At 36.0% G+C, this 22,383-nt stretch overlaps 1 protein-coding gene and 1 pseudogene across 1 annotated transcript in view; both read left to right on the forward strand.

Moving 5' to 3' along the window:
• Positions 1-9,676, forward strand: part of LOC123827733 — a 47,237-nt pseudogene extending 37,561 nt beyond the window's left edge.
• A 9,537-nt stretch (positions 9,677-19,213) lies between these two features.
• MBNL3 (muscleblind like splicing regulator 3) overlaps positions 19,214-22,383 on the forward strand; it is a 125,898-nt gene continuing 122,728 nt past the window's right edge. Inside the window, exon 1 of the mRNA XM_045852154.1 lies at positions 19,214-19,377. The gene's annotated coding sequence lies outside the window, so the exon portion shown is untranslated. The remainder of the gene's footprint in view (positions 19,378-22,383) is intronic.

Here is a 22,383-nt window from a genome sequence, read left to right on the forward strand (position 1 = left end):
TTAAATATTAGACTCAAAATCACAAAAACACCTCACAGAAAACATCAACTATAATATTTCAAACATTTCTTATAGTCATATTATTTTTCTGATATACTTCCTCTGGCAAGTAAAAAAAAAAAGAAAAAGAAACAAATGGGACTACATAAAAATAAAAAGTTTTAGCAAAGCAAAGGAAACCACCAACAGAATGAAAAGACAACCCACTAATTGAGAGAAGATATTTTCCAATGATACATCTGATGAGGGGTTAATATTAAAAATTTATAAAAAATTTATATCACTGAACACCAAAAAAAAAATCCAATTTTAAAAATGGGCGAAGGACCTGAATAGACACTTCTTCATAGAGGACATACAGATCTCTAATAGACATATGAAAAGATGCTCAATTTCACTAATCATTAGAAAATTGCAAATCAAACCACAATGAAATATCATCTCACATCTGCCAGAATGGCTATCATCAATAAATCAACAAACATCAAGGGTTGGTAAGGATGTGGGAAAAATTGAATCCTTGTGCACTGTTGGTAGCAATGCATATTGATGCATCCACTGTGGAAAGTAGTATGGATTTACCTCAAAATATTCAAAAGGTACCTGTCTATGACCAGCTATTTCACTGCTGGGAATATAAAAAACCTGAAACACCAATTTGAAAGAATATATATGCTCCTGTGTTCACAGCAGTGTTATATAGAATAGCCAAGATTTTGAAGCAACCCAAGTGCCCATCAGTAGATGAGTAGATGAAAAAGCTGTGGTATATTTACACAATGAAGTACTACTTAGCTGTACAAAAGAAGGAAATCTTATTTTTTACAACAACATGGATGGACCTGAAGTGTATTGTGCTAAGTTAAATAAACCAGTTAGAGAAAGGTATATACCATATGATTTTACTGACACAGACAAAAGTATGGTGATTAACAGAGAGAAAGAGGGGTAGGAGGAGGTAGATGAGGGTAAAGGGGGATAAGTGGTGATGGAAGGTTTGACTTGGGGTGGTGAACACACAATACAATATAAAGTTGATGTATTACAGAATTGTATGCAATCTACATGAAACCTACATAATTTTATTAACCAATGTCGCCACAATAAATTCGATAAATAAATAAAAATGGAAATTATTCTTTGTACATATTGTCACTTAAATGGGAATGCTAACTGTACAAAATAAAAGGAGGATATGATAATGTTTATTAGTTTGATCTCCTCAGATTTTATTTGTTTTATATGGCAAGCACTTATATATGACTTTCCATATGTTTACAATTTTCTAGCACTTCTAAAATTTGTAAACTCATTTACTCCTCCAACTACCCTTTGTGGCATATAACATGATGAGTATATGTCCAATTTACAGATATTAAATAAGTTTATTTTCAATGCAAATTTGTTAAAAAAGAAAGTAAGTTATGTGTTTATCTTCCCTAATTGTTCAAATAAAGTAAATTTATATTTTTCCAATTAAAATTATTATTTTTTAATGTGTGGAAATTAAGCAACACACTCCTGAACAATCAAGGAATGGGTTAAAGAAGAAATCAAAAGGAAATTTTTTAAAAATTGTGAGACAAGTGAAAATAGAAATGCAATATACCAGAACTTATGGCATGCAACAAAAAGTGTTTGCAAATGACATGATTTTATATATAGAAGACTCCACCAAAAAAACCATTAGAATTTTAAATGAATTCAGTAAAATTGCAGGATACAGTGTTAACATACAAAAAAATTGCATATTTATACATTAGTAACAATCTGAAAAATAAATTATATAAGCAATCCCAGTTGTAATAGCATCAAAACAATGAAATACTTGGGAAAAGCTTTAACCAAGTAGGTAAAATATCTGTACACTAAAATTGTAGAATATTGATAAAAGTTAAAATAGGTATAAATAAATAAAAAGATACTCTGTGCTTATGGAATGCAAGAATTAATATTGTTAAAATGTCCATACTTACCCTAAGTGTCCTAAAGATTTAGTGTAATTCTATCAAAACTCCAATAAAATTTTTCAAAGAAATAGAAAATAATCCTAAAATGTGTATAGAATCACAAAAGTTCCTAAGTAGGCAAACAATCTTGAGCAAGAAGAACGGAGATGGATGTTTTTAAATTATAAATTATAATTTCAAATTTTATTACAAAGGTACAGTAATCAAAACAATATGGCAGTGGCATTAAAAACAGATACAGAGACCAATGGAACAGAATAGTGACCCAAGAAATAAACCCCAACACATAAGGTCAATTAAGTTTCATCAAGGCAACCAAGAGAAAAGACAGCCTCTTTAATAAATGCTAAGTGAAATAAGCCAAGCAGTGAAACACAAATACTATATGATCTCACCTTTAAGTGGAACCTAATCAACAAAACAAATGAGCAAGCAAAATATAGCCAGAGATGTTGAAATAAAGAACAAGCTGACAGTAATCAGAGAGGATGGGAGAGGGAAATAATGGGGGAAAGAAGGGGAAGGGTCATTAAAGAACATGTATAAAGGGCCCATGGACAAAGCCAAAGAGGGGTAGGATTGAGGGTGGGAGGTAGGGGTAGGTGGGGTGGAGGAAAGTGGAGTTGGGAAAATGGAGACAACTGTATTCAAACATTAATTAAAAATGATTAAAAAATGAAGGGTTTTTGGAAAACTAGATATCCACATGCAACAGAATGAAATGCCATATACTAAAATCAACTCAAAATGGACTTAAACTGAAGACCTGAAACCATAAAAGTCCTAGAGGAAAATATAAAGAAGAACTCTTGGCATTGGTTTTGGCAATGATTTTTTGATACAATAGCAAAATAAAAAAAAATAAACAAGTGGGATTGCATCAAACTAAAAAGTTCTGTACGCCAAAGAAAACAATCAACAAATACAAGGCAATCTACTGAATGAGAAAAAGTGTTTGCAAACCATATATCTCATAGTAGGTTAATATTCAAAATTACAAAACATTCATACAACACAATAGCAAAAAATACAAACAAAGACAAAAACAAATAACCAGATTAAAAAGTGGTGAAAAGACCTGAATACACACTTCTTTAAAGAAGACATACAAATGGCCAACAGGTATGTAAAACAGTGTTCAATATCTCTAATTTTCAGAGTAATGCAAATCAAAACCACAGCCTGTTAGGATGTTCTTTTTATTTTAAAAAAATCAACTACAGATAACAAGTGTCGGTGTGGTTTGGAGAAAAAGGAACCCTTATTCAATGTTGGTGGGAATGTAAGTTGATACAGTCACAATAGGATTCGGTATGAATTCTTCAAAAAATTAAAAAATAGAACTACAGTATGATTCAGCAATCTCATTTCTGGATATATATACAAAGGGAATGAATTCATGATCTTGAAGAGATATAAGCATCTCCATGGCCATTGCAGCATTATTCACAATAGGCAAGATATGGAAACAACCTAATGTCTATTACAGATTAATGAATAAAAAATTAGGGTATACATACAATGGAATATTATTCAGCCTTTATAAAGAAGGGAATCCTGTGATTTAAAACAAAATTAATGAATCTGGAGGGCATTAAGCCAAGTGAAATAAGCCAAACACAAAAAGACAAATACTATGTGATAACATATTCCATATGTGAGGAATCTAAAATAGTCAAACTTATTGAAGCAAAGGATAAAATGGTAGTTTCAAGGGGCTGGGGAGTGAGGGAAATGGGTAGGTGATGGTGAAAGGGTACAACGTTTCAGTGATGCCAAATGAATAAGTTCCGAAGATACTAGCACCTATAGCTAATAATACCATATACTTAAAATTTGCTAAGAAGGGTAGATCTTACATTAAATGTTCTTATCACCAAACAACAACAACAACAACAACAACAACAACAACAACAACAGAGAAGAAACTTTGGGAAGCAGTGTATATGTTTACAACCTTGATGGTGATAAGGTTTAACGGGTGTACACTTCACTCATCAAGTTGCACATATTAAATATGTGCAGTTTTATGTCAATTAATTGTTTTACTTAAAAACTATATTGTTTTCAACATAAAATACTTTTAAAAACTGGTTAAGGTAAAATCGCCAATTTTCATTTTGGGGAAAAATCAATATTTATGATATATCCTTGATTCTGACTTATCTCTAACCCCACCCTTTTTCCTGACAATCAGATTATACTATCATTGGCTTTTTGAAAGAACAACATAACTACTGTGTAATTACAGATTATATCTCAGGAGCAAAGTGGACTGAGGGTCCTTGTCTCATAACATACCAGATCTGAATGTTATTTACAGCCCTGTGTTCTCTTTCCCTAGACTTCTACTCTCTTTGGCTAATTTAAGTAGTGTGAAGGAGGAAAACTGATACATCCAATTGTCCAAGCAGACAGAGTGTGGACATGCAGTGCCAGGTTCATGCCGTAACTGCTGATCACACTTCATAGAACCTTGCAACACTTCTTGTAATCCCAGCAGGGCCTCCCCTGAGCAGAGACAGCAATTATGTGTAGAGGTTTTCAGTTGTAAACAAATGTTCATGGGGGACTGACTTATAGTCAGCCAAGTCATTTCATTTATGGCTTGCATCAACTTGGAATGAAGGTCTCTGGTCAGGGAAATTGAGTACATTCATTTATTGTCTCAGAAAGTTTTTATAACTTAGGTAAATTTCTCTTTTCCTTTAGAGATATGACCATATAGTATATTTAAAATTCAGAGAGCACTTTAGAAATACATGTATCTTAAAAATAACTCTATACTTCCTTTTGTATTCAGCTCAAATATACTAGTGTGTATTTGGCCATTTTCCATTGCTATTATTCCTTATGACTCAGTGCCATACGCCTGGAAAGGGATAACATAGAAAACCATATTTTTACAGGAACCTTGGTGGTACTCTATTGCTTCTCTGTCTCTATCTCTTATTAACATGCTTCAATAAGTGCTTACAATGATGATAGCTGAAAGAATAATTTTTAAAATTTGGATAGAATGAGTTAAAAACCATAATATAATTTCTTTCTGACATTGGTTAGTGTGAAACAAAAACTCTGAAAATAAATGGACAGATGTGAAAACATGGGTCACATTGACCAAGGGATCCTGAACCATTAACACCTGTGGTATGCTTGTCACACTCAAAACTTCACAAGGCTACCACTCCATTTAAGAGCTGTGGGCACAATTTCAATTGAAAACACAGAGAATTGCTAGGCACTTTGGAGGATGAAAAGAAGTTAGGGAACTCCTTAAGAACAGGTGTATAAGGTAGTATTGGAAAAAAGATAATATGCAGGAAAAATTCAAATCCTTATACAAGAAGTCTGTGACTGATTGCTAAGCTATGAATCAAACTAGGTAGTGGTCAGGGAAAGTTTTCTGAGGAACTGAGGGCTTCAAGGAGTCCTTGAAAAGGAATGAGATTTGGGCTTCATGGGGGAGTTAGGAATTGTGCTAAGACTGAAGGATTTGGACCTAGATTAAAGTGTCACCTTTCTCATATCAGTCACATAACCTGAGGTAACTATTTTATTTTTTCACAAATACTCACATGACATTCCATATGTGAAGGCACTGTGCTAAGTGCTTTACTAATACTGAACTCATTTAAGCCTCATAATATTGTAGAAAGTAGGGAGTATTATTATTCTTATTTTTACTGAAGAGGAAACTGAGGACAACAGAGATTAAATGACTTGCCTATGACCACCCAACTAATAAACGGCAGAGCCAGGATTTAAATAAAGTAGATTGGGTCCAAGTCTATGCACTTAGTCACTTCAGTAAGCTACAATTTGCCCAGCTTTTCTGATGATTAGTTTTCCAACTTATAAAAAATAAAGACAATAATTACTTTTGGCCTTATTGTGGGGAATAAATTAGACAAACTCAGTGAAAGTGCCTGGTCAAAGAAGCACTCAGTAAAAAGCTGTTTGTTTGTTTTTTTTCTTAATTTCCTTTCTTGGAAACTCAGCTTTCTCCTGGTTCTTGAACTGAATCCTGCCTTGTAATGTTCTTGAATGTGTATTGCCTCTATTATTGGATCTTCTACTCCTGCTTGATTCTCAAGTGCTCATTGTTATACTTCACTTGTTTTTTTTGAGTACTTTCTTAGTACATGTTATATTCCCAGTATCAGGTGTTTGTCTCACCCCATGAAGCAAGACATCCAGTATATAACCTTTTCTAGTTAGTAGTTTTGGAGCCATACCTAGTGTGTGCAAGTTAGCATATCCTGGAAGTATTTGGAGACTTCTGTCCACTACAGTTACTTATTTACTCAACGGGTACTTCATAAACATTTGTTGATTGTGTGCCTGGCCCTGTACTATATGATGCATGATACATGACAAAGTAAAGAAAATAAAAGAGGATAAAGGGAGTAAGGGAGACTGCAGGGGTAAGGGTGTTCTGCACTCCATCCAGGGACCCAGATGCTGCTTTGGCTGGCTTTAGTCCTTAGTAACCCCAAGGCTATCTCCAGATGCCCTTTCCCTCTTTCTTTCTTCTTAACACCATTTAGCTATCCCTCATCTGGTAGCTCACATGCTCCAGCTTCCAGAAAGTAAGTAATATGATAAAAGCAATCTGCACTAAAGTGTTCATCCAGCTAACAGGTTAATGTGTTATTTTTCCTGGATAATTTGTTCATTTTAAGAGGGATTTTTAAAAGACATTAATGCATGATGGCAGGAAATTTCAAGTCTCATGCCAGCCTGTAGAGGAAGAGTGTCCCTAAACCACCAAGGATTTCAGGATTAGCCTCTGTCTGATTTCTATAGTCATTTCAAAGTCTCTGTGGTGTCAGAGCCATTGTCTTATGCCTTTTATTATGCCCCACTTAAGCTTCGATCAGAGAGCAAATGCATGATCCTTGTCTTTTTTATATTGGATCCATTATCCCTGGATTCATGAAGAAAATTCTCCTTATCTAAAGATAAGTGGATAAATGGGTTATTTGTACATGGATAAAAATAGCCAGCATTCATGACTTGGTAGACAATATTCTAAGTGTTTCAGCTAATGTTATCTTATTTAATTCTCACCACAAACCCCATGAAGTAGGCACTATCATTTTCTCTACTTTTCAGACAAATAACTACATCACAGACAGGGTCACTTGCTCAAGGTCACACCCTAGTAAATAAATGCAGGCAGTATTTATCTATACTAATTTGAATCTCAGGTTTAAGTCCCCCCTTCCTGCATAGCATCAGCAGATAGACCAGATATAGCCACCAGCTCATAGAGACTCACCATTGAAGCACATATCCAGAATATTGCAACCATGTCCTCATCTGGCAGGGCAGAGACAGGCCACTAATCTGATACTTTGACCTTGCTAACAGAAGCGCAAGTTACTATGGGGTTCATAACACCTTATTCTTTTCTGTGTTGCACAAGATTGACAAGGAAATGCCTCTCAAACAATCCCTCATTCACTTCATTCCAAAAATGAAAAGAATACTTAACCTTGGTGGCTACCTAAAAATTTGATAAGTTAAAGTGTGAGCAACCCTATTTTCTCCCAGTAGAAAGATTTGCCAAATGACCTCTCTAGCATGACTAATGCTAGAGAGCCAAGCTAATCTCTTCTTTTTCCCTGACATGCTATTTCAATTCCTGCCTCTAAGTCAATGTGCACATTGAGCCTCCAACTCTGCAATGGCCTCCACTTTCTCTCACTAATGGAGCACTTATTATGTGCCAGGCACTGTATGTACTTTTAAAACTTTGTCATATTTAATCTTACAGTATACAGGCATACCTCATAGATACTACAGGTTTGGTTCCAGACCACTGTAATAAAGAGAGTCACACAATTTTTTTTTGTTTTTTAGTGCATATAAAAGTTAATATTTACACTACACTGTAATCTACTAGGCATGCAATAGCATTATATGTAAAAATATGCATGCCTTAATTAAAAATACTTTATTGGTAACAAATGTTAACAATCATCTGAGTCTACTGCAAAAATGGTTCCCAAAGACTTTCTCTACTCAGGGTAGACCGCAAACCTTCAACTGGAAACAATACAAAACAACAATATCTTCAGAGTGCAATAAAGAGAAGCACAGTAAGATGAGGTATGCCTGTATGCTACAAGGAAGGTTCTAGAAACATGTGCATTTTATTTATGAGGAAATTGAGAAAGATTAAAGAACTATACAGGAGTGGGCAAAAGTAGATTTACAGTCATGAGTAAGCAAAACAGTTTATTCTTGTATTATGTTTTTCCATATGAACAACTCTATCTTTTGCCCACCCCTTTATTTCCAATATTTTTTTTTAGCTCTTGCCTATGCTCTGCATTTGTTCATTAGATTTAGCATGATCTCAGGTTTTATGCTTAAGGATACCATTCATACCAACATTAACTTCACAATATCATGAATGCAAAGTACAAGATTGTAATTATTGTATTACCATGTTGCATAGAGGTTAGAGCATGTTTTAGCATGACTAAAATTCAGATATTTGAAAACTTTAAAATTGAAATAGCAAGGGTTTCCTACACATGTGAATGTAAATCTTTCATAGTTATGCTCATTGTTCTTTCTATAATGATAAATTCAACAGAATTAAGATATGAAGTGTTTTCCACTTGTAGTTTAGAGCCTTGCAGAAACATTTGATTTAGCTTTGGTCATGAATAAATAATTAAAAGATAATTCAATTCAGGTACCTATTTAAAGAGAATTAAAAATAATGAATTCAGCATGTTCAATTTTTAATTTTTTAAAATTTAATCTTTATTGTATTTTTCCATTACCATTTAGTCCCTGGATACCCTTATCCCCCAAGCAATCACCACACTGTTGTCCATGTCCATGAGTCCTTTCTCCTCTTTGCAATCCCTCCACCCCCTAAGAACCCCCCCCCACTAGCTGTCATCTGCTCTCCATCCATGAGTCTGTCTGTTTTGCTTGTTAAAATAAAACAAAAGCAATGTGTTCTTCAATAGATAAAACAAATAAAATACATTTCTGTCCCATAATTTAACCATTCCAAAAACAGTCACAAAAAGAGCTGAGAAGCATAAAAAGGAAAAAAATGAAGTTAACAGGGGTGAGAGAAAAGAAAAAGAGAGAAAGCTGGAACTAGCTGTGATCTTGTGTCCCTACATTTGTGAACGTATTCTCAGCTGGTCTGTTCAAAACCCCACTGAGCACCAACCCTAGTCCTCCACATGGCCTCTGTTTCCTCTCCAACAAGATAAATTGGCCAAACTACAGACACAAGTGCACATTGGTGGGAAAGAAACTGTTCACAGGAAGAAGTTGGTTCACAGAACAGCTATAGTAGATGATAAAAAAAGTCAGTTCTCCTAAAAGAAAATAAGGGTAAACAAGATCTCTCATATATAAGAGGTAAATATGTTCATAAACCAAGGAACAGTGATCCACTTTAACAATCCTAAAGTTCAGGCATCTCTGACAGTGCACACTTTCACCATTACTGCCATGCTCAGACAAAGCCACTGGCAGCAGTGCTACCCAGTATCTTAAAACAGCTTGGTGCTGACAGTATGAATACTTTAAGGAGAGTATCTGAAGCTCTGCCCAAACAATCTGTGGATGGAAAAGCACTACTTGTAACCAGAGAGGATGATGATGATGAAGTTCCAGATGTTGTGAAGAATTTTGATGATGCTGCCAAAAATAAAACAAACTGAATTGAGTCAGCTTCTGAAGAAGATAAAACTTGAAGAAGTTACTGGAAGCTGATCTTTTATAGTATGACTGCTTTTTCATATTTGTTTATGGATCTTATAAAATCTAGATCTCTAATATTTTTAAGATCAAGCCCCCTTGTACACTGCAGCTTTTCTCAGTTTTGCTTAGGAAAAAAATCATTCTTTGCAGCTAATTAAGCTGAAGAAGCGAATAAATTTTGAAACAAAGATTAATAGTTGTTGTAGTTGTTGTTGTTGTTGTTGTTGTTGTTGTTTTTGCCTAGTAAAAGAGAGAGAGGAAGAGAGAGAGAGTTTGAATAGAGAAAAATAAAGAAAGAAGCAAAGGACCAGAGAAATATTTGTATAAAAGATCGATGTTGAGAAATTCAAAGGAAGTTAGAAAAAAATGGCAGAACATGACAGAAATAGTAGTTTTTTTTTTTAAATAGAGGTATAATTCTCAATTGAAATATATTCTTCATTTTAATACTATTTTATCAGATTTTCAAAATAACAAAAAAGTTAAAAATTTCCCCACTATTGGCTGTAAAAAACACCTAGATCTAAATCCTCGGGCTCTCCTGATCATTATCCTAATGAATAATCTTGGGTGGAATCAAAGTGAAAACATAATTTTGCATTGTAACCTTTTATTGTTATCTCATATAATTTTCTTCTTATCTATGTTGTTCAAATTATTTCATTGTGTTAATATATGATAAATAGCTCAATCATTCCCCTCTTGTTGGATATTTAATTTACTTTAAAGCTTTTGATATTCAAACTAAGGTATTTGTACTTCTTTTGAATTATCAAGGATTTGGAGGCCTGTTTCCAGCACTATGAATATTTTTATTATTCTTGACCTAGTTTTCAGTGCTATCAGCAACTTCAATAAGCTTATTCTTCCAGAGTCTGTACAATACTGTTTTGTAAAATGTTATTTTTTGCCAATTACATTAAATACAATTAATGCATCCTAGTTGGAACAATATCTATTTCTTCTAGATGTGATAATGACTTTTGACTATTTGTCCTTTGGGAATCTGGTAATGGTCTTGTAGGTTTGTAGAACTTCTGCATACAGTTTAGATGCTGTTTATTTATTGATAATTTTCCTAGCACTTACACCATTTAATCTTAGTTCTGATAATGGTTTTACATTTTTGTATTACATTGGACCCTCTGACCATGTTTCCTATTACTTCAAAACTTTAAAGATCACCAAGGCTGAGTTAAATACTCCAGTCTATTCTTAATGTTTTTTAATTTTCCTTAAATATTTAGTTTTTTAGTTCATACAGAAAGAATGATTATATATGGTAAGAGATAAAAATTTATGTTACTTCTACGTATCCGTGACCAGTGGATTTACTTAATAATGAGTACTTTCTCCATTGTTTTGTTCTGCTTTCTTCATGAAACATTCATTTTTTACTTTTATTAGAGCCTTTTTCTAGTCTATCTCATTTACTAATTGATATTTCTGATTTGTTTCAGAATTCTGCCACTTTATCTAGTGTCAATTTATAATATATTCTAATATTTTATATCCATATGACTTTTGTTTCCCTGTAAAGTTATGTACAATTGTTATTACATATTACTCTGATATAATTTTTGAAATAAGAGAGATCTTAATTTGAATTGTCTACATCTCTAAGTCAACCTATGAAGTATCAGCTTCATACTATCAGTCTTCTATTCAGAAATATAATATGACTACATTTATTCAATTTTTTTGTTTCTGCCATTGCAGCTTTATATTATTTCTTTTTCTCACACTTTTGTGTATATATTTACTTATTTCCAAACACTTTATTGTTTTTGCTTTATTGTAGGTGTTACTTTTTCTCCTTTGGGTTGGCTTACTGGTAGATATTTTATTGGCTTTCAAAGACTTATCTTGCATTTTGTGAATTTGCTGAATTTTGTAGTTTTGTCTAATCACTTGAAGTTGATTCTCTGGCTTTTCTAGGTATATACTACTATTGTCTGAATATGATATCTCTTTAATTTCTTACTTCCAAATTTTTACTTCTGATTTATTTGCATGCCTTATTACCAAAACATGAATTTCTCAGAAGTACTAAACTTATAAATGAATAAAAGCTCCCCTGTTTTGGTACAGTTTTTATGGGAAATGACTGTTTTTCCAATAGGTAGGAAATTAGTTATTTTTGAATATATGTTTTATCATGTTAAAGAGATAGTTCACTATTTCTATATTTAAAAAACATTAACCATAAAAAAGAGTTAGTTTTTTATCAAATGTCTTTTTGTAATTTACTAAGATGATCATGCATTTTTTAAACAATATTGATTGGTGTTTTTGTCTGAAATAATCTTTACATTTCTAGGATAAACTACAGTCATGAGTAATTTATTGTGACTACAGTCACAATAATTGATTGTGCCTTAAAATTACTTTAATAGGTTTCTGTATTTTATTGGTAGAATTTTGATTAAAATGCCCACATCAGTGATAGGCAGTATGGCATACTACTAGGAGCAAGTGTCTGAGTTCAAATCTACCTGGACCTCCATAATAGCTCCTGGTCCTGCCACTTAATAGCTTTGTTACTTTAGAATAGCCTCACTTTCCTTTATTTAACATGGAAACATAATAGCATATACATTATAGAGGTTGTTATGAGGATCATATGAGCTAACTTGTGAAAATGCTTCTTGGTACAGTGCCTGAAATGGAGTATTTCCATATTATTGGTGGCTGGTATAATTATCATATTCCTAAGTGGTAATAGGACATTTTTATATCATTCTTATGTTGTGTATTACTCTTATGTTTTATATCATTTTTGTATGTATCATTCTTATCATATTTCACTCTGGGGATTACTTTAAGAAATATACTATACTTGTGAATACTCAAGGAAAATTTGTATAATATATTTTTCAAAGTCTTAAGGAGGAAAACATCACCTTATAAATCCATCAGGCTTAAGTGTGTTTTAGAGGATGATTCTTTAACATATTTCCTGTTTTCTTCTGTGCTTATTTAACATATTCAGAAAATTCTGGCAATTTTGTGAAAGAAAAATATGAATTTCAGATTTTTTACAACCTGATGATTTTTATCAATTTATTATCTATACTTGCAATTATTTCAGCACATAACTAGTTATTGGATTACCTTATTTATTCTTGTGTAAGAAATATAGTCTATATAATTTTACAAAAGGATTACTTTGGAAGTCAATGTTTATTCAATTGTCTAAACCTTTTCCACAACTGGATTCTGCTTTTTTCTGTTTATTTAATCAGAACCTTTGTGTGAACCCCAAACCCCAAATTGCCAACTCTGAATGAAAAAGGCTTTTAAGAAATCGATGAATGATCAGTATCTGCAGCTATTTAGACATCCATATATGTCCAGAGGCTTCTGTTTGGATTGACCACAAATTCCATTATGAGGCTACAGTCTGTGGAGTCATTGCTAAACTATAGCAGCATGGAATGGTACCATATGCTAATAGTACTAGGGTTATGGAAATAATTCCATAGGTTCAAAAGATTAAGTTCCTCCCCCTTTTGTGCATAGCATGACCCTGCCTGTTTGTTCAATAGTATCTGTTAACTACCTTTTCAAAAGAAAAAAATGAGTTATGAGCTTTAATAAAGGAATAAAAGTGTGATTCTGATAGAATGTATTGAGAGTTGAAAAATCCCTGAAAACCATGATGCACAGATATATGAGAGTTTAACTTGTCACCAATCCAGCATCTTCAAAAACACAGCAACACGTGTTTAATTGTGGATTATAATAATCCTTTTGTTATTAAACCATTACATAACCTTTAGTATTCTTTCCTGCATCAAAGTTAATTACATTTATTGGAAAATCATCCCTCTTAAGAAACTGCTACATCCTAACCTATACTCTCAGCCTCATATTTGTATGTACAAGTTCCCATTTCAAACATCAAGACATAGTGAGGCCATGGGGCATGTTCCCCAACTGTGTTGAAATGTTTACTTATATGCCTCTATTTAGTCGACTCCCTAGGGGAGAAAGACAGCACTGAAAATTTGAATCCAATTGTTGTGAGGCACTAACCTTTGAAAATCCATCAGGAAAAGTGGTTCTGAGACTAGCCTTAAAAGCAATGGAAGAACCATTGAATGTTAAGTGTTCAAAGACTATAATGTACATACATTATTTTAAGAACACATGTAGTGAATCATTCAGTATACAACTTGATTTTTCCTGGATCATGCCCCCCAATTATGCCTAAGGTGAAGAAAAGAAAAGAAAAGTGTTAGCTAGTTCTAACCATTCTACTAAAGTAGAAAGTAATTCCAAGGTGAGTCCACCCCAGAAAGCAAATGAGTCCTTTTAAAATGCTAAGGGGAGGAGACCGCAATTTCCTACCACCTTTGAACACATTCTGTAGTGACCTGGTTACATGGAAATTTTCCTAGCTTCATTTTTGCAGGTCATACCACCCCTGGAAAAAAAGGAGCACTATTACCAAGATAAATTTGTTTGTAACATTCTTCTCCATGCCCACATGAAAAAGAAAGAACAAAACAGTCTAATTTGCAACTTTTGCTAGTCAGAATTTCAATCAAGGACTTCTGGTCAAGATGGAAACATAGACAGACATGGCTTGCCTTTTCACACAACCTCAACGAAATTACAACCAAAATATAGAACAACCACCACTTAGAACTGTTAGAAATTGAGTTGAGTGGAAGTCTGACAAATACAGAATTAAAGAAACCACATCCATCCAGAATGGTAGGAGGGGCACAGATATGGAATGGGTTGGTCCCAAATCCATGTGTGATGGATAAAAATTCAGGAGGGATAACTCGGAGTGAGCAGTCCCAGCCCCACACCATGCCCCCCAGCCCAGGATTCCAGTCCCAAGAAGGTAAGTCCCCACAACTGGCTGCAAAAACCAGTGGAGATTGAGTCAGTGGAAGCAACTTCTGGGGCCCCGAGCAGTTCCTCTTAGAGATCCACACATGGACTCACCTACTCAGACTCACTACCTCTGAACTCCAGCACTGGGGTAGCAGCTTGATTTGGAACAAAAGGAAGCAAAAAACAACCAATCAGAATAACAACAAGAAGACAGATTCAAAAAAAATGAGGATAGGATAAGCAGCTACCCAGTGGAGTAGCACTGGTATACCTCTAGTGGTATACAGGGAGGAACCCAGTGTATAGCTACAGACCATGTCAGACCACCACCCTGCCCTTGCACCCCTGCACAGCTGATCTTCCAAGGGGGGCAGAGGTTGGTAATAAGTGGTCACAGCCAATCCTTGAAACTGACTGTCCTGTGTAAATCCCTCCCATTGATCTGCCAACAGCAATCAAGGCTCAACTACAAAAGGAAGGTGTACTGAGTCCACATGAAGGGTACGCCTCTAGTACCCAGTTTGGCTGATAGGGGAGGCTGTGCTACTGAACCCTACAGAACACTTAACTACATTAGGGCACATCACCAATTCAGGGAGTCAAAGCAACTCTACCTAATACATGGAAACAAACAGAGGAAGGCTGCCAAAAAAAGAAATAAAGAAACATGGCCCAGATAAAATAATAGATCAAAACTCCAGAAAAACAGCTAAATGAAATGGAGATAAGCAATCTATCAGACGCAGAGTTCAAGACACTGAGTATAAGGATGCTCAAGGAACTCCGTGAGGACCTCAGGAGCATTAAAAAAATCCAGTCAGAAATGAAGGATACCCTACTTGAAATAAAGAACAATTTACAGGGAAACAGCAGTAGAGTGGATGAAGCTGAGAATCAAATCAATGATTTAAAACATAAGGAAGCAAAAAACAACCAATCAGAACAAGAAGAAAAAAGAATTTTAAAAAATGAGGATGGTACAAGCAGCCTCTGGGACAACTTCAAGAGGTCTGACATTTGCATCATGGGAGTGCCAGAGGAGAAGAGAAAGAGCAAGAAATTGGCAATCCATTTGAAAAAATAATGAAAGAAAACTTCCCTCATTTGGTGAAGGAAATAGACATGCAAGTCCAGGAAGCACAGAGAGTCCCAAAGAAGATGGATACAGAGAGGCCCACCCCAAGACATCATAATTCCAATGCCAAAGGTTAAAGATAAAGAGAGAATCTTAAAAGCATCAAGAGAAAACCAGTTAGTTCCCTACAGTGAAGTACCCATAATACTGTCAAATGATATCTCAAAAGAAGCTTTGTAGGCTGAAAGGAATTGGCAAGAAATATTCAGTCATGAAAAGCAGGGACCTATAGCTAAGTTTGCTCTATCCAGCAAAGCTATCATTTAGAATTGAAGGGCAGATAAAGAGCTTCCCAGAACAGAAAAACTAAAGGAATTCATCATCTCCAAATCATTATTATATGAAATGTTAAAAGGACTTATTTAAGAAAAAGAAGATAAAAACTATGAATAATAAAATGGCAAAAAATACAAATCTATTGACAATTGAATCTAAAAAAAAAAAACTAAGCAAACAAGAACAGAGACAAAATAGTGGCTACAGAGAGCATTTTGATGGCTGCCAGATGGGATGAGGATGTGGGAGAATGGGTGAAGAGGTCAGGGGATTAGGAAGTACAAATAGGTAGTTACAGAATAGCCAAGGGGATGTAAAGTACAGTATAGGAAATGGAGTAGCCAAAGAACTTATGGGCCTAACCATGGGCATGAACAATGGTGGGGGGATTGCCTGAGTGAGTTGGGGGTGCTGGGTGGAGAGAGGGCAAAGGGGAAAAATTCAGGACAACTCTAATAGTATAATTAATAAAATATAATAAAAATGTCAATCAAGAGACAATGTTGAAACTATGCTATCCTGAGAACTAGCCAATTGACCTATTTATGGCCTTAAGTTTATTATCAAGCAATTATTTCAGCAATGTAATAACAATAAAATTGAGCCATTTTATATGAGATTAGGGAAACCCAGAGTGCACCCCAGGAGATGTGCTTTGCAATGGTGGGCAGAAGTAGAGAACTGGTGTTGACCCAAGTCATGCTTAGTATAAAAGCTCTTTTGTTGACTGTGATAAGAGTTCCTAATTTTTTTAGATCACTGGGTAAAAAGTTATATAATTCAGACTCGCCCTTCCCTCCAGACTACTGTGGTAACCAACACCTTCTACTTTTTAACTGTGGTAGTTCCTGTACTGCAAAGCTATTTCCTATATGTCAGCCAAATTTGACTTTTAGAGTGGTGCAGGTAATTTGGCAAATCAGAAGGGAGGTGAAAAGAGGTAGTTTGGAATTAGAGCTTTTTTTCAAATAACCAGAAATTGCTGGCTTCTTTTTGACTTATGCTAAGATTCTAACCATTACTATAAAAGTAACAGACATTGTCTTGCACATTGTCCTGATAACTTTCACAATGCATGTCAAATGCCATTGAGGGGGGTGTTTCTCAATTATTTAAAGGGCAGTTTGTGCCAGTATTCTCCTTCCAGCTACTATGACCCGGCTCCTATTATCTTGCATTTAACAAACAGATTGATTTCTTGCCTAAAATTAGCTGGATAATTTTATTTGGATCAATTTGGCAAATTAAAAATATATAGTTAGCTTGAGAATTCACCCCACTCCTCAACCTAACTGCTACTTAAATATTTCCTGTGATGTTTTTGCACTTTTGGCAGAGCATGTAGAAATCTGTGCAGGGGATGAAACAGTTAATTGCAGGAAAGTAGCACATGCACTATTATGAGTTTGTCACAGTGAATCTTGCATATGTGTGTGTTATCAACTACAATTGTCCTCATAAAATTAAATAAAAACATGTATTTATTATTGTAAGGTTCCAATTAAGGGACAGCTGGTGTTCTTATTACACTTGCATTAAATTGAACTTGTAATTTAGCTGTCCAGATGCACATTTTTAAATCAATATATAAAATTGCATTTGCTTTGTTTATTTCTTACTCAAAAATATCTGGGGCTCTACCTTTTGGCTCCTCCTACCCTTCAAACCCCATTGAAGAAAAGAAACTATTGTCACATAACATTTCCTTTTCAAAGGTTTTTAAAGGGAAATAAATGACTGAAGAATTTATAGAAAAAAGAGGACCAAAGAAAGTAGCTGCTGAGTTTTCCTTTCCTTTCGTTTTATTTTCCTTTTATTTCTCCTCCCTCCCTCCTTCCCTCCCTCCCTGCCTTTCTTCCACTTTCCCTCACCCTCTTCCTTTATTTTCTATTTTGCCTTCAGTGCGAGCCGATATATTTACTGACTAAAGTCGTCTTTAAAATTACCTATTTCCCTTACCTGTATCTGAAATGACTATAAGCGTACAGCTTTTTATCACAGTGCATTTCTTACTGGCACTTCAGTTCCTAAAGCTTAAAGAACTTTGCTGCAACCCACAGCCGTCCTGGGATGTGTACAAGTTGCTGGTTTTTGCTTTTGTAAAACCTGAGTTTATGATCATCCCCCTCCCATTCCCTTAAAAATGAAACTACAAAGAGCCTTTTCAGAGGAAGCTGGGCCACGGAGTTTGGGGGAAAGGCGCCACACCCCCTGAGAATAAAGGCTGCGTTGCACTCTGTGAAAACCGTGTACTAATGAACGAAACACACACAGAATATATTTGGCGACGAAACTGCTAGAGGAAGAAAGTGCCTGTACTCGGAGTGCGATTAGAAGCATGACTTTCGGGCAATCTGAGGGGAGCACCTAGCAGGAGGCAGGAGGCAGGGGACAATCACAGGGCTGGAGTGGACACGGGGGGAGGGGGGCGCGGCGGCCGCGGCACGTGGCCGAATTCCCGCCAGTCCGCAGCTCCGAGCCAGGTGAGAGGGCGGCAGCAGTGCAGGTACCCTGCGCTACCTGGCCTGGTGTGGCGAGGCCCCAAGCCGAGCTCCTCTGCTCCCGTACAGGTGGGCTGCCGCTAGAGTTTTGCAGGAGTTTCGGTTTTGGCGCCCAAAGTCCCCTCACTAGCGCCATCCCTCTTGAGCGTGCTATCTGCGGAGCTCGGGGCACCCGGAGGGCAAGCAGGCGCAGGGCCCAGGTTGCTGGTGTCAGTTGGAGAGCTCTGCCAGGGGACAGCTGGTGGAGGGCACGCCTTTGACCCAGGCCAGGCAGGGTTTGGGCTGGGTTGCCATGGCAGCGCTTGCCAGGCGGGAGACCCACACCAGCCAGCTTCAGCGAGGGCGCTGGGGAGCTCAGAGGAAAGCTAGGAGTGGACTAAACCAAAAGCATGCAAAAGGGGGGGGAGGCCAGCCCGTGGCTCCTCTGTCAGCCAGCACACCGAACTGCCCCGGGAAGGGTCCTCGTGTTTTCAAGAAAAAAAATATATTATTTCTTCTGGGCCTGAAAGTAGGCTTGCCAGAGCACAGGAGGGTAGGGGGCAGCGGGGAGCAGAGTGATTGTCACCTCCGTCCAGGAGTCCTCGTGTGCTTGTCTCTTGGCTTGGCATTTTATAACCCGCAGCGGCTGACTTGGAACCCGTTTGTACGTCCCAGCCACGAAGTTATGTAGGTGGGGCGGGCTTTAATTTGCTTATATCTAATGATTTCAGAGCCTCTCTTTAAAATGGCGGCATTCAGTATACACCCCTGCTAAAGGCTCTCCAGGCACCTGGGCCACCTCGCGCAGAGCTGCTTTTGCTTCTGTCGCTAACAGATGGCATGTGCCACTGTCGCTGCCACTGCCTCTGCCGCTGAGAGCAGGACCTTTTAGCCTCTGGGTTTGCTCTAGCAGCATAAGGTAAGGCTGGAGATGAGTTGGGGTTCGTGAGAGTGGCTGCCTTCCTAGGACGCTGAAGAAATAAAATGCCTTTTAAACTATTTTTCAAAATGGTAAATAGAAGGAAAAGTAACCCTGCAACTTTGTTGCAGTTTTGGGGCTTTGATCTTCCTCTTCTTCCTGTCTTTTATCCTACTTTCTTTTTCTTCAATTTCTTCATCTATGATAAATGGTATATATAGTAATTTACACTTCTTGCATGGCATATCATCAGCTAATGCGTTTAACAACCACTTTTACCCATGGTCATATTATATCACAAGCAGTACCACAGCTTCCTTGCAGCTCTCGTCTTTTCCTGCTCTAGATCAACACGTTTGGGCAGCTTGCTTTTACTACTGGCATCTGAAGGGCATGAGGGTAGATTTTAGCAGATTATTAAAAAGGTAACTTTACTTGTTAACATTCACAAACAGGCTTTTATGGTAAGAAAACAAGATTAAATCAAGATGAGTAATGAAAGTAATTCATTTGTGTAGTTTTATCATTACTGTAGTAGATCTATGTGTTTTTATAACTACAATCTGTTGATTGGTATATATAGAGACAACAGTGAGAGTGAATGTATTGTGTTGCTGTTTAATTAAGGAAGTGTGTTTTAAAGGAGTTCTTATTTTCTTAGATGTTCTTAAATTGCTAGTATTTGTAAATGGGCATGGATCTCCACAGCCTATCTCTACACATGTATTGTGTTCATGGGAAAGCATGAATTAAAACAAAATTATTCCAAGATTTAATTTTGAAATGATGTTGTCTCTATCTTGACTCCTTGGTTTAACCAATAAGTCTTTGCCTGATTACTGATATAGTGGTTGGAAAGCAGACTATTGAAATAGGTGTACAAATGACTAGACATGAATGCGTTATACAATTTATCCATGAGATTTTTTCCTTTCTGATGTAAAGTATACTAACAATAAGGCTTACCAGAGACCTTAGATTTTTCTGATTATATTCACATTTTCTCTTTTGCCTACGCAAATGTTTAAATACTTTTAAAATTTGTTTTATTTTTTCCAATATGCAATACTTTGGGGGTATGTCTTCATATTTATAGAAAGTTCCTAAACTTAGCCTAAAAGGACTTTTGCCCATAGCCCCGCTGATATTATAATACCCTTGTCCACTTCTTAACTTCTCTCCAGACAATGGAAGCTACTTGGCTGGGAGACTGTCCTGCCATTAAATTTAGCAAGCTTTTGGAAAGTGGGGAAAGGTAATTGTTTAGGTCATAATTGTTTAGCAACTATTAAAGAACTGCAGTTTTCCCACCCAGTGAGGTGCTATAGTGTACCTAGAAAGAAAGAAATGAACTGTTTACAACAGAATTTACTATTAAATAAATTTTGCATCAGTTTTTCAGAAGATTGTTGAGAGAAGTGTATGGGGTAATTCATTGCTTCACATCTGAAAGAAGAGTTCCTGCAGGTAGAGCAATAGATACTTGCAGTTTTGCAAGGAGTGGGGAGAGAGGTGACCAAAAGCAATTTCTCTCAATTTTAGTGATTACATATTTAGAACTGAGTTCAGCAAGCTTTGCTTCCTGATGTGCTTGCTGCCTTGTTTGCTGAAATACTTTAGATTAAATGCATCCTTTGAAAAAATTGAAAATACTAAACTTCAGGGCCTGAATAGACAAGCTAAACTAGTGTTAGAGACCTTAGAAGGAAATTTGGCCAGTTAACGTCCTGCAGCTCCATATAATGATGAGATTGGAGACTTTGTATGAAAACATAAGTGAAAGACTTTGTAAAAATATTTTCAAGAGAGAATTAATATAGTTCTGGGCTAGAGGTGGTGATTACATATTATGCTCTACTTCTAAAAGCTACTTCATTTCTCTAATTTCTTATGCTGCTTTTAGCACTCATAATGATTCCCAGGACTATTATAAAGTACTTTTCTTCCACTGTCCATGCCAAGCATTTCACAACAGTTGCTTTTTAAGGGGCATAAAACCTCTGATTATGAGCTGGTATCCAAAGTATCTTTGGTATTCCCTTGCACCCACCCTTTACCTAAGCAATGCTTTGCACAAAGTAGGTACTTAATAAATGTTGACTTATAAATGAATAGTTTATAAATTCACAGAGGAGCAGATTTTGTGCACAGCTTTTAATTTAAACAGAAGACATTGTTGGGTACTTGCAAGAACCTAAAAATTTAAAGAAGATTAGAATGTACAATCCCTTAATTGCCTGAATTCTATTTGCCTGAAATGAGTTCTCTTGCTTTTCATTTTACACCTAGGCACTTGTGTAATTCATCCTTTTGACCAGTAGGTGCATTATTATTGGCCCAGCTCTACAATATGAAAAAGTAATCACAGCAGCTTGGGAAAAAAAAGGTTTTGTCTTTTGAGGCTGTACAGTACTGCACGTGCTGGAACAGTGACACTCTCTTGGCTGCTGTGCAGATGCTGACAATATAATTTGAAGCACAATTTTGTTCTAGGCCCACTTGTTTTTATACAAGTGAGAGGGAGTGGAGGAAGAAAAAGGTGACAAAATTTTCATTCCTAAAATGTTATACTTAGTCAGCTTATAATACAATAAATTCAGGAAGGTGGCTATATTTTTCTGTTTGGAAATAAATAATGTTGTCTGAAAAGATTACAAACAAGGATTGGGGCCCAGCAGACAAGAACAAGTTATAGTACATGTTTGACAAGTAATTTGATCTTGTAATTAAAGTTAGATAATGGTTGTTGCCATGTTAAAACTATCAAGTGTCTGAAAGAACATGCAGGCTATGCTCACCTTTACTTCGTCAAGGTTCTTCCATGCTGTTGCGTTTTCTCATAACAGTGTCTAGTAGGTTGAACAGATGGATTTTCCCTCATTATAAATGTATGTGATTTCAAGAAAATAGAAATAAGAAGTTTGGTTTCTTTGTGGGATTTTCGTGCATCTCCCTAGGTGTGATGTGGTTCTCACTTCAAAAATAGAAAGAAACCTGTGCCTCAGA

Source organism: Phyllostomus hastatus, unplaced genomic scaffold, assembly GCF_019186645.2.
Source record: "Phyllostomus hastatus isolate PE091 unplaced genomic scaffold, TTU_PhHast_1.1 phas_contig_90, whole genome shotgun sequence".
Taxonomy (NCBI): domain Eukaryota; kingdom Metazoa; phylum Chordata; class Mammalia; order Chiroptera; family Phyllostomidae; genus Phyllostomus; species Phyllostomus hastatus.